Here is a 16,270-nt window from a genome sequence, read left to right on the forward strand (position 1 = left end):
GTAAGTGCTTCGAGTCCTCTTCATTTTCAGCAAGCAAGATTGGGTCATCTGGATATTTTATCTGGATGTTAGTGGATCTTCCTCCAATCTTGATGCCATGTTCTCTTCATACAATTCAGCTTCTCAGATTATTTGCTCAGCATACAGGTTGAATAGGTATGGTGAAAGGACGCAACACTGACATACACTTTTTCTAATTTTAAACCACACAGATTCTCTTGTTCTATATGAATGACTGCCTCTTGGTCTATGTACAGGTTCTTCATGAGCACAATTAAGTGTTCTATAGAGGGCATGGGTGCATATTAAAGAACACCATGATTATGTCATCAGTAAAATTCAGACTAGGCAATTCAATAGGCCAAAAAACTCAATGTCTTCAAAATGTAAGCCAAATAAAAAGATGGATAAGCAAACATAAACCAAAAGAGAGTTAAGAGACATATTAATTGTTCTGGTTACCTAGTGCCACTCTTACAAGAAATACCACAAATGGGATGCTTGAACAAATAGGAGTTTATTCTCTTACAGTTTGGAGGCTTTAAGTCTGGGTTCAAAGTGCCACGTTCTAGGGGCTGTGTGAAAGCTCCTCAACCTTGGGCTTCAGCTCTGTCTCCTGCTCCAAGCCCACTGGAGCTAGAGGGTTTTCTTCACTCAGACAGCTGCTGGCTGCTGGGACTGATAAGCCTGAGGTTGACAAGTAAAAAGGCACATTCCCGATGTTACCAAACCACACAGCAGGCCATTAATTCAAGTCCATTGAAAATCTCAAGGTCAACAGAGCATGGCAGGCAGCTGAACAATGACATGACTACATGCAGGGTTCAAGCATGCAATAAGCTAGAGACCATTCCCAAGTCTTTTCCTTGTATACAGGAAGCAGGCCCCATCCCTAAGGCAGCTACTCAGTTGCTCACAGTCTATTCCACCATGGAGTTGATTACCAATCTCATCATGGGGAATACTACATCCAGCTGCCCAGCCACTCAACCAGGCCCAGCCAAGCTGACACACAAACTTAACTACCACATCAATCAATTCTAGTGTGTGGACTTATTTGGATATGGAGTGAAATAAGAAAACTATAAAAACTGAGATAAGTGGAGAAATTTAAATATTGACAGCGTATTAGATACTATGAAGAAACTATTGTTATTTTAGGTGTGATAATAGTATCATAGTTATGTTTTTATAAAGAGTTTTTATCTTTTAGAGATTCATACTAATATTCATATGGATAAAAGCATATGATGTGAGAGATGAGTTTCAAAATAATCCAGTGGGTATGATTCTTGGGGTATAGATCAAATAAGATTAGCTACAACTTCATAATTTTTGAAGCTGTATAATGTATACTTGGGGGTTCATTGTCCTGTTATCTCTACTTTTACATATTTGAAATCTTTCATAATAATTATTTTAATTCTCTCACAGCACTCTCTTGCAAAGCCTTGTCATCACATATAAAATCCAAATTCTTTATCCTGACTTACAAAATCCTACAGCAATAGTGCTCAATTGAAGCTTCATATAGAATCATCTGGGGAGGCTTTACAAATACTAATAACTAGGTCCTACCCAAAATTCCAATTTAATCATCCAGGATGGATCAGGGAAATTGGTATTAGATGAATCCAGCTAGGTGATTTTCATGGAGGCCAGGCACTAGATCCATTGTCCTACATGATCAGCCTGCCCACTTCTCTGTCTCTCCAGTTCCTCTCTATCCCTCACTCACTGGGTTCCAGCCTCTCTGACCTAACCCCAGGTCACTAAAATTTTCTTCTATGTTTCCTTCTACAAATTTTTTAGGTTTAGCTCTTACATCTAAGCCAATGATGATCTGAATTAAGTTAATTTTTATGTATGGTATGAGGTAAGATTTTAAGTTCTTTTTTTTTCTTCTTTTGTGCATGTGGCTATTAATTGTTTTTTGCACCATTTCTTACAGAGATTATCTTACCGCACTGAATTGTTTTGCATCTTTATGAAAAATCATTTGACCATCTATGTGTGGGTCCATTTCTAAACTCTGTTCTGTTCTGTTGTTATATATGATTTTGCTTTTTTAAATGCTGATACCACATTGATTTGATTACTTCAGCTTTATAATAAGTCCTTAAGTTTTATTATTTTTCAAAACAGTTTTGGTTGTTATAAGTCATTTGTATTTCTATGTAATTCAACATTTCAATTTCTTTCAAAAAAAAAAAAAACTGATCATCACTCAGTTTGTTTCTATCAACTTTCTATCCCAATAACAGATTTTAATTCTACTTACTCCTACTAGAATATAAGCTCTATGAGGGCAGACATATTACCTGTTTTATCTCCACTTTGTCTCCAGCTCCTTGAATAGTACCTTTCACACAGTAGGTCTTCATTAAATACTTGTTGAATAAATAAATTCATTATTCCAACGTGTTACTTTTCTCATGACCAAACTAAACTTACACTGTCAAGTTGGATCCAACCTACAATGACCCCTTTTTGGTGGCCAGGTGGCATCACTATGGAAGTAGATTGACTGCTCTGTTTTATATGGAATCTCTCCCTTGCCATTGGAGAATTCAGGGGTTGGTAAGCTTTCCCTAGCACATTATTGAATTACAAGATGTTTCAAAGCCACCATTGAGTCCTGTATGACGAGAGAAATGGAAAAACAGCCGAAGTGTGGTGGAAGGAGAATTGGGTTGAAAATTAGATCAAAATGTCTCATTCTGTTTTGCCATTGACTAGGAATATAACCTTCGAAGATATCCTTGGAATATAACCTTGGAAAAGTCACTTCACCTCACCATATATATATATATATATTTTTTTTTGGGGGGGGGTAGTCTGTAACTTGGAAAGGAACTGAAGAAAATATTCAAACCTCAAATTGCAATATTGAAGAATTTTATGGGATAAAAGAAAGGAAGATGAAGGGAATACACAGAGTCACTGCACCAAAATTAACTGGTTGATATTCACCCATTTCAGAAGATGGGGTATGATCAAGAACTTATGATATTGAAAGAAAAAAATCAAAGTTGCACTGGAGAAGGCGTTGGAGAAAAACAAGGCTCCAGGAATTGATGGAATACCAATTGAGATGTTTCAACAAATGCATGCAATGCTGGAATCACTTATTCGCCTATGCCAAGAAATTTGAAAGACAGCTATCTGGCCAATTAAGTGGAAGAGATCCATATTTTTACCCATTCCAAAGAAAAGTGATTCAACAGAATACAGAAATGATTGAGCAATATCATTAATATCACTCATAAGTAAAATTTTGCTAAAGATAATTAAAAAACAGTTGCAGCAGTCCATCAAAAGGATACAGTCAGAAATTCAAGCAAGATTCAGAAGAGGATGTGGAATGAGATATACCATTGCTTATGTCAGATGGCTCTTAGCTGAAAGCAAAGAATACCAGAAAGATGTTTTACTGTTTACCTTTGTTTTACTGACTATGCAAAGGTGTTCTACTGTGTGGATCATTAAAAAATATGGATAACATTGGAAGGAATAGGAATTTCAGAATACTTCATTGTGTTCTTGGTCAGTCTATACAATGACCAAGAGTCAGTCCTTCAAACAGAACAAGGGAATATTGCATGGTGTATAATCAAGAAAGATGTGGGTCAGGGTTGTATCCTTTCACCATAATTATTTAATCTGTAAGCTGAGCAAATAATCCGAGAAGCTGGACTATATGAAGAAGAACACTGCATCAGGATTGGAAGAAGACTCATTAACAACTTGTGATATGCAATGACACAACCTTGCTTGCTGAGAGTGAAGAGAACTTGAAAATTTTATTGATGAAGATCAAAAAGTAGTCTTCAGTATGGATTATACCTCAACATAAAGAGAATGAAAAATCCTCACAGCAGACTAATAAATAACATCATGATACACAGAGAAAATATTGAAGTTGTCAAGGATTTCATTTTATGTGAGTCCACAATAAACACCCATGGAAGCAGCAGTCAGGAAATCAAATGAGGTATTGTATTGGGCAAATCTGCTGGGGGAGGGGAGGAATTCTTTAAAGTGTTAAAAAGCAAAGATATCACTTTAAGGACTAAGGTATCCTTGACCCAAGTGATGGTATTTTCAACTGTCTCATATGTATGTGAAAGGTGGACAATGAATAAGGAAGATCAAAGAAGAACTGATGCCTTTGAATCATGGTGTTGGTGAAGAACACTGGATATACAATGGACTGCCAGAATCATGAACAAATATGTCTTGGAAGAACTACAACCAGAATGCTCTTTAGAAACCAGATGGCAAGACTCCGTCTTATGTACTTTGAACATGTTATCAGGAGGGACAAATCACTGGAGAAGGACATTGCATTTGATAAAGTAGAAGGTCAGCAGAAAAAAGGAAGACTCTCACCAAGATGAACTGACACAGTGACTGGAACAATGGGCTCAAACATGGCAATGATTGTGAGGATAGCACAGAACTGAGCAGTTATGTTTTGTTGTCCATAGGGTCATTATGAGTTGGAACCAACTGAATAACATCTAACAACAACAGTTGTATCTATATGAATGTTATGAGGATTTAATGGGATAATATATGTAAAAAATTTCGGTACATTGCATGTCATATAAGTGATCAATAAATGTTATTATAATAATCATTATTTAGAAGATTAAAACTTTTAGACTGTTCTTTGGAGTTCTTTCAGGTCGGATTTAAAGCTAGGAAATAACAAAGTGAGTAAACAAAAGATATGAAATAATAGAAACTCTTCTAGAGGTAGGAGTCAGAGAATTAATAGTGAAAGTTGGATTTGGCTGCCACTGGGTGTTGCTCTGTACCACTTGTTGGTCTGACCTGAAACTGCTTAGATGACCCATCCCTTGTTCAAATCGTTACTCATCAACAGTAAACCTCCTTTCCAGAAAGTGAGATTCAGACGTTCATCAACAAAACTTTGCCCCATCCAATTTGTTCAGGAATTTTCTCAAGCTGCTGTTCGTGTTGCCACCAAAGCACCTGACTCCCTAAATGGTGAGAGAGAGAGATGAGAGAGTCAGAGTCAGAGATATATAAGAGAGACACAGAGATAGAGAGATGAGAGAGAGAGACAGAAAGTAAGAAGAAAATAAGGAGGGAGGCAAAGGAGGAAGAACGCAAAGAAAGAATGAAAGAAGGAGAGAGCAAGGATTTGTACTGGCAACGCTGTAACTGGAGAGCTGACCTACACCGCTTCTTACTTCTACTTCTTTCTTTTCTTTTTTTTTTTTTTTTTTTTCTGTAATTGTGATTTGGGTGAAAGTTTACATACCAAATTGGTTTTCTACTCTACAATTCATACAAATTCTGTTTTGTGACATTCATTTTAATCCCCACAAGGTAACGGCACTCTTCACACATCCTCCCTGTGTTTACCATTTCCCTTAGTCCTTCTTTCCTATCTCTTCCTACCTTCTTAGCTTTATGCCTGGGCAAATGCTGCCTTTTAATCTCTTATGGTTGATTGTTCTAATGAGTGCGTACCTGGCCAGTATTATTAGTCACCTTCCAGTGCTGTCTATTGTTGGCTGAAAGTTGAGCCACAGGAGCTCAGTTCCTGGCTTGAAGTGTATCTAAGAGCCATAGTCTCAGGGGTTCCACCAGTTTTTACCAAACCTGTAAGCCTAGTCTTTTTTTTTTTTTTAAATGATTTTGAGTTTTGTTCCACATTTTTATTTCACTCTTCCCATGACCTCCTTTTTGGAGCACTCAGCAGTGGTAGCCAGGCACCATCTAATTCTGGTCAAGGGGTCATGGAGGCTGGGGTTCATGTGGTCCTTTAGTCCTTTGGACTACCTGTTTCCTTCCCCTGATTTTCTTTACCCTTCTTTGCTCCAGATTGGGAGAAACCAATAGCTGTACCTTCAGTGGCCACTTACAAGCTTTTAAGACTCCAGTTGCTACCCACCAAAGTAGGATGTGGGACATTGTCTTTGTGGACTATATTATGCCAATTGACTGTAGTGTCCCCAAAACTATGGTCCTGAGCTCCTATGCCCAGCAATTCATTTCCTCAAGATGTTTGTTATGACTAAGTAGTTTTTACAGCACATGTATGCTTTACTATATTCATAGATATATTTGCAACACATATAGATACATATGTAGAAATATATTTTGTTAAAGTTGTATATATTTATGGGAGAACCACTTATTTCTTGAGGGCTACATCAAGGAAGCAAATCCTCCTTTGTGAGCTCAAGGTAGGGTTAGACACCAAATCAGCAGTCTGAAAGGGCAGCAGTAGCTCTACAAGACAGTCAGGATGGGGTAGACATGATGCCTGGCTAATTTCATCCATTCTTGGGCTGAAGCATTTGGCCTCAGCTAAAGACAGGTATCCACAGCACAGAGTTGGCTAGCCAGCTGAGAAGAATTTTGAAAATGATGTGAAAAACAGAGATCCTCTTCCCAGGTTCAATGAACTATATTGAACTTCACTATTTGAAGGGCCCAAAAGCAAGATGGTAATCTCCTCACTCCTTTCCAGAGTTGTAGAGGTGAGAGATTGGGCACAAAGCTCTATTATAGGGAAAGTTCAAAACTGCTCAAAGGAATTACAACTCTTACTAAGCATTGATAAATGGCAGCAGTCAGGTGAGTGGACTAATCTGGACTGCACAAGTGAAGAGGAAATGTGTGAAATGAGGTGATTCTTCACCCTTGGCAGGCAGGTGGCTGGTACCAACTGCTGTGCTCAGCCTTCCAGGAAGAATACAGAGTGCTACAGAGCAGGGGAATGATTTGCTCCACTAGACACAGAGGATCATAGGACACCAGCTAAGAATGGGATCAGTTTACTCCACAATGGCTCATACATTCAAACCCAGGCAGACTAGAACAATAGGCTTTTCCATACAGGGAGGGGTATATTAACTCCCACTTGTCAAACACTTGTTGGACACATTCTACTGTTTGCTTTCTCTGATAGAGCAGGGTACTGGGCAAACAAGGAAGAAATACCAAAGAAAAAGAAGGCACAAGGAACTAGCATAAACTAGTCACCACAGGGCACGTTCAGAAATAACTAGAAAGTACAATGCATTTAGAGGCAAGATGATAGGAAAGAACTTTTCAAAACTGAAAATCATAAAGCTTAAAATAACATGTCCATGTTGTAGAATTCTGTGTTTCCAAAGAAATTTTAACCATCAGAGCTCAAAGCAGTCCCTGAATCCTCTCTAGTTCCTATAAGGTAGAAAAAGCAATTAATGCCCAGTGTGTTGTTAGGCCACCAATTGTCAGTCAGTTTGTACGTTGTCCCCTAATGTACAAGAGGGAAAGTATAAGGAAAGAAAGAAAAGCAGAATGAAGTTTGTGAGTCCTCAAAGTCCTCCTCCCACTCAATACAGAAATCCTACCACCACCACCCTGCAGGTGTTTGTCCTATCTCTGTTTAAACATACCTGGTGTCAGGAGTTCGCTTCTCCATCATGAAGCCCACTCAATCATTGGCAGTTCTCCTTAACAGAATGATTTCTAATACTGTGCCAACATCTGTCCCTTGCAACTTGTACAATTCTGTTCTTTGGAGCAATACAAAGTAAGCCTACTCTTGGTCTTCTTTCCCAAGGCTCTTCAAATATTGGGAAATGATTGTCAGCTCTGGTTTAATGGATCCTCATCCAGTCTATTTCTCCCTCTCCTCCAGTTGATTCTCACATGACTGATCTTCTAACCATCAGTGTCCCAATTACCTTCCTCTTCTCAGTCACCTTAAGACCTGGGCATCAGTCTGAGGGGGGAAGGGGCCTTGATCATCTTTCTGGCATTTGACAGACATCATATCTGAATTTTCTTCTGAAAGCTAGATATCATCTCCGTCAAGCAAGGTCATTTACTAGACTTATATAAAATTGTCCTGATTTACTTAGAAGGCAGAAAAAGAAGTAATGACCTTTTCTGTGGCATTAAATAGAGATCATTAATATGGAATATGTCTTAAGTTATAATGCACTACAATTGGCATAAAATTTAAGTTAAGAGTAATTTTTCCTGTCCCTTTTGCTCCTGGTTATTAAAAAAAAAAGAAAAAGACAAAAATCTTTCACCTATCCACCCTCCCAGGCACTCACTTGTGTAGGCAAATATACACATACACATGATACTAATATTTTGAAGAGGAGCCAATGTACATACTGTGTACCCAAGGACACACAGGAACTAGAAAGGGAAACACTCAGGTGAAGAAGCCAATTTTTCTAGAAGATACCTGACACCTAGATGGAACAATTGATCTGAGAGCCTCTCAGTACGTCTCAACAGAGGCAAGTGGAGTTTCCCAAGAGAGAGTAAGATTTCCACTTTGGCTCGCTTTTCTGAGTCCAGCAAAAAAGAAAGTACAGTTACATTAACTAAGTAGCCAAATGTAGTTAAATGGCCTCTCTGAAGGATTGCTCCAGACAAGCAAGAAATCCTCAAAAACCATTAAGCAACCAATTCCATACAACTAGAAATGTTAATCGATCCACCTACATTATCCTCAACACTTCTTTATCCATTTTTCCAACATCCACTTACACTATTTCTGCTGTTTTTCTATTGGTAGATTTAGGAAGCATAAGGGTCTATTTTCAGCAAATACTTACTCCCTGCTGCCCTCCTTCCAAGCCATTTGCCCCTCTCCAGTGGTTCTGTTCAGATTTCTTTTGGACATCTGAGCATTAAACCTTGTGCTGTTTGTCTTAGCATCTTTTATACAATCTTCTACATTTGCTCTAAACCCATTACTTTATGTTGGTTAGGTATGGACATCTTGAATCAAAGATGGTAATGCAGTAAAGTCAAAATAAGACACCAAGAACAGAACCAACAATACAGAGTGCTTTAAAATCAAATAAAACAAACTCACTGTCATCGAGTCGATTTCGTCTCATAGTGACCCCTGCTTGGGTTTCCAAGGCAGTATCTCTACAGAAGTAGATTGCCCAGTCTTCCTTCTGAGGAGTGGGTTAGTGGATTTTAACTGCACGGAGTGCTAATTAAGAAAAAAATTGTGTGCCAAAGGTTTCTAAGTTGATTGCTAAGAACTCTAAGTATATTTATTCAGGGAGATAATGATATGCACAGCACATGATGTAGTTAATATAATATAGCTAATGCCCTATTTTGGGTCAAAGAGGCATTGTGAATTTGCCTGATAATCATTATTTATAATACTATCTCATGGGAAGGGAAATTAACAAATGCTTCCAGTCAAACAACAAATATTTATTAAAAACCTCCCATAGGTGTTATGTTAGGTGGTGGGAATATAAAGATAGACCTTGCCCTAAAAGAGTTTGCAGATGAGTGTGAAAAAGAAACTAAAAAACAAATAATCAGAGTATCCTGTGATGTTGTTGTTGTTGTTTGTCATCAAGTCAATTTCAACTCAGTGACACCATGGGCTACCAAAATGTCTGCGTAAGATGCAGAATGATGGTTAAAGATGTGGACGTAGATGAGACCTCAAGGGAAAGTGAGTAAAATGAAATAAGATAGAAAAAAAAAAAACTCTAGAGAACACTAATACTATAGAGACTTATGGGGCAAAAGGGATCAACCAGGGAAACTAAGAAGTAGATGCTGAAAAGGTGGTAAGATACATGACATCACAGAAGCCAAATAAGGAAGATACTTTGAGGAGTGAGTGTTAATAATTGCCTCATTTATTTAGTTATCTAGTTCTCTTTGAAAAGCATATTACCAACGTAGACCTTTCTCCTAAACTCTGAGCATTTATCTGCCTACGCACAACTTCCCATAGACATCTAATTGGCATCTCATAAACCAGCCAGGTATTAAAAAGAACATTTTGACAAATGTGTAAGAATAGATTTTTAAATCCTTGTCCATAAGAGCTGGAACACAAACCTAAGGATGGAGGATATCAGGAAAGGCTTCTTGGGGAAGATGGGTTATAAGATTTGCCTCAGGGAAGTTGTAACAGATGAAAGGGGAGAAGAGGCCCCAAATCTTGGAAAGTGGAGTGATAGAATTGGAGCCTTGAATATGTCTTTTTACTAACCAAGACTTGAGGAGTTTGACGATACCTAAATTATTTAGGGAAAGATCACAAGCAGGCAATTTACTCAGCTTCCTGAAGCACTAATCATCTAATCTAAGGGGGAAATCTTTCCTTAAATTAAATAGAGTGAAACTCAGTTGATAATTTCATCAAGCTTGAAAAAGTCAGCTATTAGGGCAAACTGCTTAAGACAAAAGGAAACATTTTATTCTTCTTCAAATCTTTCATTTTTATTTGTAAAGATAAAATTTAAAGAAGCCCTATGAATCTTCTTCCTCTCAGAAACAGAATGTGTGGCTAATTGCCTTCTTGAACAACTGCCTCTTTTGCTGAATGTTTAGATCAAAGATTTCACAGAAGAATCTGATCAAAAGGGGGAAGATGTAGAACAGAATTTAAAATTATCATGGAACCTGGTCTTTCTGAAGCCATTGAGGCTAAATGAAGCCCTGAAACCATGAACTTGAGATAATCTCTAAACCTTAAACCAAAAATATCCCCTCACATCCACTTTAAACTAAACAATTATTTAGCTTAATTAGTAAACAATGTCTACCTTGAGCATTGTGTTCTCTTAAAGAACTGTCCATGTGGGATCAAACTGACAATAGCAACTCAAAAGATTAAATAGGAAGCTTATGGAACAGTGAGTTTATGTGAACGGGGAAGGAATAATTCAGAAAAGGAAAGTGAGAATAGTTGCACAACTTGAAGAGTGTAGTCAATGTTGCTGAATCGTACATGTAGGAAATGTTAAATTGATGTATGTCCTGCTGTGTATATTTTCAACCAAAATAAAATGAAATACATTATTTTAAAAAATAAATAAATTTTCCTCATCATTATACATTGTCTTGTAGGATAACCTGGAAACCAACAAAAACATCACCGAACCAGATGGTTCCACCTGCAGTAGGTCAGAGTCTAAGATTTTAATTGAGAAAATTGAGGTACAGCAGGAGCTGCTGACATTTCAAGCAGTAAGTATCTCATTTCTTAGCAAATGCATTTAATAGGTAAGGAATGAAAAGGGAAATAAATTTGAACATAACTACCTCTCAGCAGATGCTCAGCAAATCCTTTCCAATGTAAGAGAAGCCCAGACTAACTTCTAAATTTACTTTGTTACAAGAGAATAATTGCTTTGCAGATATTCATATTGATAATATTTTATGTGATGTCAAATGATGGAACACTTTGTCACATCTGTTTTTTTTTTTTTTCTTTTTGTGACCAATGGTTTCCTAATTTAGTCTGTTTTCAGCTGGAAGAAAAAGTGTACCACATTTTTAAGCAAATAATGTATGTTCTACCTTTGTTTGCCAACTCTTCCCACCACTTGGGGCCCCCAACCCCATGAAGTCTTTTCTTAAGTGCACAATGGTGAAAACTCATGTGTGTTCTTGCCTGTGACTTCCACTTGGAAAACTTCCTGCCCTTGCCCTCCTGTCTCCCTTTCCCTTCCCTGTAGCAGCTTCCAGGTAGAATTGAGAGACATTTCAGTGAAGGTGGTTTTCACCCATTCTAGTTCATCTTTCAGGGCCTTTCACTCCACTTTGTGGCTGGTTGACTTTCCTTAATTAAGAGGAAAAGGAATTTGATCAATTATTTCACATTAAGGTGTTTGAGATTTAATATGCTGACTTTTCTCAAGGACATTACATTTCAAAGGATTTATTTAAATAGCTGTCAAAGCATTTTAGCCCCTGAAATGTCACCTAGAAAGGGAATTTGGGCTCCTATTAAGTAGACTTTCCCCTCACTCTCATCCTCAAATCATATCTACATTGGAATTCGGGAGATATGGTAAGGGGGGTGGGAATATACAGAAACTATTCTTTGTCTATCTCAGAGCTTAGTGGGAAAATTCCAACTCTGATGTTGGTATTTAAACTGGAAGTCTAATTGAGTTATTAGTGTTCAGCCATTACCATCATCCCCACAGTGTCTCCTTCTCTGATTCATTTCTGCATCAGTTCCTCTCATGTTCCTCCTGCCTTGCCCCAGCTTCTCTTCTCCAAACTAGTGTCCACAAAGACTTTGAGCATTCCTCATTTAACCTCTCTGAATCTTCATTTCCTTGTATATGAAATGGACATGAAAATGATAATACTTATGAGTATATCATGGGGGTCAATATGATGGATATGAGAGTATAGCTTTATAAACCTATGAAGCCCAATTAGAAGGTTGGGTTATACCCTGAGAGATGTTAACTACACAAAGGTGACACCTGGGTAGAGACTGGGTAGAGGGTGGACTCATGCTTCAGGAGCAGCTTCTGTAGAATGACCACAAAAAGGACTGGTATGTGACCACAGCCCAACAGAATGATGGTGATTAAGGATCCATTAGTTTCTCTCTTGGAGAGCTTGGGGCATATACAAAGAGGTCAACACTTTAAAATGGGAAGAAGAAAACAAAAATAACACAGAGAGGAAACAGCAATGGAAAAGGCCATGCAGGCAGAATCAGTTAAGGAGAAAGATGATGGCAACAGGCAGAATGACAGAAAGCAGCAGGGTCACCACCACAGGGAAACACTAGAGTAAAAATCAATAGATGCCTGCGGCTGAAGGGGATCAAGGTTGTTCAAGGAACCCCACAACCTAAATATACCTGTCCCTGAACAACAGTCTCTGTGAGGCCTGGGATTCTAACACTTCCTTTCCTTTCTAAGACTTGTACACCAACTTCTATTTTCCTTAATTCCAAGTATATATTTAAACCCTATCACCTCAGGAATCCCCAGTGGATTTTTTTCTTCCTTGCAGCCTGAAAGAGCTTAACATCCAAATGTCAAATGTCACTAGTTGAGATCATGGTTCTCTCTTTTTTTTTTTACTGTGGATTAGATGAAAGTTTACAGAGTAAATTATTTTACATTCAATAATTTGCACACATTTTGTTTCATAACATTAGTTACAGTTCCCTTAATATAACAGTACTCTTCCCACTTCCTTCCTGCATTACTCATTCCCATTCTCCCTTTCTGCCTTGGTTTCCATTTGCCTCTTCCTGGCCTCTGAGCTTTGTTTTTTTGGCAAATGCTGCCCTTTTGGTCTCCTATGGCTGATTATTCTAAGGAGTACGTTTCTCACAAATGTTATTCCTCACTTTATAAGCCTGTCTGTTGTTTGGCTGCAAGATGATCACTGGGGGTGGGTTCAGTTTCAGATCTGAATACAGTTTAAGGGCCACAGTCTAAGGGGTTCCACTAGTCTCTATCAGACCAATAAATCTGATCTCTTTGTTATGCTTTTAAATTTTGTTAAAACTTTTTTTTTCTCCCTCTCTGTCCAGCACCTTTTACTGTGATCTTGATCAGAGTAGTAGGTAGTGGTAGCTGGGCACCATCTGGTTCTTCTAGTCTCAGGGTCATGGAGGCTGTGATTTGCATGGCCCATTAGTAACTTGGACTAATTATTTCCTTGAATTTGTCTTATATTCTTGCCTCTTCTTTCCTCCGGATGGGAAGACACCACTAGTTGCATCTTAGATGGCTATTTGCTAGCCTTTAAGACCCCAGGCACCACTTTCACTACTCACATGTGTAACCCAGATGTAGTGTTCACCTACTAGTATGATATAGAACATTGTTTTGGTGAACTACGCTATACCAATTGACTTAGATATTCCCTGTGACTGTGATCCTAAGACTCCAAGCCTAGTAACTCATTCTCTCAAGGTGTTTAGTTATGACTAAGTGTTCATAATTTTTCCCCTTGTTAGCTCTACAATACATATGGATATGTTTACAATAATACAAACATGCATGTAGAAGTATTCTCTGCCAAACGTGTACATGGTCATGGGAGTAGTCACATTCACCTGCCCATACCTATTCAACTTGCAAGTATGCCTATATATCCACTTATACATTAGTGTTTGCTATTACCAATATTGCAGGGTCGTGTATGTAATAGTGTTTACCTCTGTAACTCTTGTGCACCTCTCACTGTCTTCCTTTGCCTTAGTGATAGTGTGCTGATCTCCTCTTTATTGTATATTGCCTTTCCCTTTACCCAAATTAATATGTGTCTATTATGGCAGTTCAAACCCACAAGCCACTCCATGGAAGGAAGACTAGACAATCTACTTACCACCTCGGAAAACCAGTGGGGTTTGCTATGAGTCAGAATTGACTCAATGGCAATAGGTTTTGGGTTTTGGTTTTGGTTTTTGGCCTATTATATAGTTTATATAAAAATACACACACACATACACACATATGTATATAGTGTGTGTGTGTGCATGTGTGTGGGTGGGTAGGTGTGTGGTTTTATTATGTAGTTATTGATTCCCCCCTCCCATCCCTATAGCCATCAAATACTATTTCTTTCTGTGTGTAAACCTTTTCTTGACTTTTTATAATACTAGTCTCATATCTATTTGCCCTTTTGTGATTGACTTATTTCACTCAGCATAACATCCTCCAAATTCATCTATGTTACAACATATTTCACAGATTCTTTGTTATTCTTTACACTTGTATAATATTCTATTGTATGTATGTACCATAGTTTGTTTATAAATTCATTCATTGATGTACAATGAATTTATTTCCTTTTTTTTTTGATATTGTGAATAATGCTATGGTGACCATGAGTGTGCTTAAGAGAAAAGCAAAACTATGTCTATTTGCAGATGATATGATCCTATATATAGATAGATAGTCACAGAGACTCAGAAAGAAAACTACTGGAGGAACTAACAGAAAGATTCAGCAAAGTGCCAGGATATAAGATCAACATACAAAAATCTTGGATTTTACTACACCAACAAATAGACCTCTGAAAAGGAAATAAGAAAAACAATACCATTTACAATAGCTACCAAAAAGATACAATAATTACATGTAAACTTAACCATACATACAAAAGACTTACACAGGGAAAACTACAAAACACTACTGCAAGAAACCAAAAGAGGTCTACATAAATGGAAAAAAATACCATGCTCATGGATAGGAGTACTTAACATTGTGAAAATACTACTCAAAGTGATCTATAAATATAATGCAACATGATCCAGATTCCAACAGCATTCTTTACTGAAAAGAAAAAACAAATAACTAACTTTATATGGAAAGGAAAGAGATCCCAAATAGCCAAGGAAATATCAAAGAAGAAGAACAAGTTAGGAAGCCTCACAATCCTCACTCTCAAAACATACACAGCCACAGAAACCAAAACAGCATGGTACTAGTTCAATGACAGACACATAGAACAATGGAATAGAAATAAGAATCTAGAAGTAAATCTATCCCTCTATGGATAGCTGATTTTCAACAAGGGGTCAAAGTCCATTCAATGAGAAAGAAACAATCTCTTTAACAAATGTTATTGGCAAAACTGGATATCCATCTGCAGAAAAATGAAAACAGGATCCATACCTCATGCCATATACAAAAATTAACTCAAAATGGATCAAAGATCTAAATGTTAAAGCTAAAACTGTGAAGTCCCTGAAAGATGACACAAGGACAAAACTATGGGAATACTTCTCCCCCCCCCCCCAGAAATAGATTACAAACAAATGACAAATGCACAATCAACAGAAGACAAATGAGATAACTGGGACCTCCTAAAAACTAAATACTTATGCTTATCAAAAGACTTAAGAAGAGAACCTAGAATAGGAAAAATATCTTTGGGAATGACTTATCTGATAAAAGTTTAATTTCTAAAATACTTCAGCAATTCAACAATAAAAAGACAATCCAATCAAAAAAATGGACAAAGACATGAGCAGATATTTCACCTAAGAGGACATTCAAGCAACCACAAATACATGAAAAGATGCTTGTGATCACTAGCCATTAAACTAACTCATTGACTGCAAGTTGGATCCAACTCATAGCGACCCCTCCTTGGGTTTCTGAGGCAGTAAGGCTTTATGGAAGTAGATTGCCCAATCTTCCTTCCAATGAGGGGCTGGCGGGTATGAACCACCAGCCTTTTGGTTAGCAGTCAAATGCCCTTAGGCACTACGCCATCAGAGGTCCCCATTAGCCATTGTTGTTGTTGTTACATGCCATTGAGTCAAACCCGACTCATAGCGACCCCTCCTTGGGTTTCCGAGGCAGTATTACTACAGCCTCAGGGTTACAGGTGAGGAGAGACAACTCAGGGACACCCAAAGTAGCAGGCGGGAAGAGCAGGAGAAAGGGGATTAAAAGCCAGGAAGCCAGAGAGAAGAGCAATCAGCCGAAGAGATTAGGTGAGGAGAGGAAACTCA

The sequence above is a fragment of the Orycteropus afer genome, unplaced genomic scaffold (assembly GCF_000298275.1).
Source record: "Orycteropus afer afer isolate SDZICR_OR568_19922 unplaced genomic scaffold, OryAfe1.0 scaffold00044, whole genome shotgun sequence".
Taxonomy (NCBI): domain Eukaryota; kingdom Metazoa; phylum Chordata; class Mammalia; order Tubulidentata; family Orycteropodidae; genus Orycteropus; species Orycteropus afer.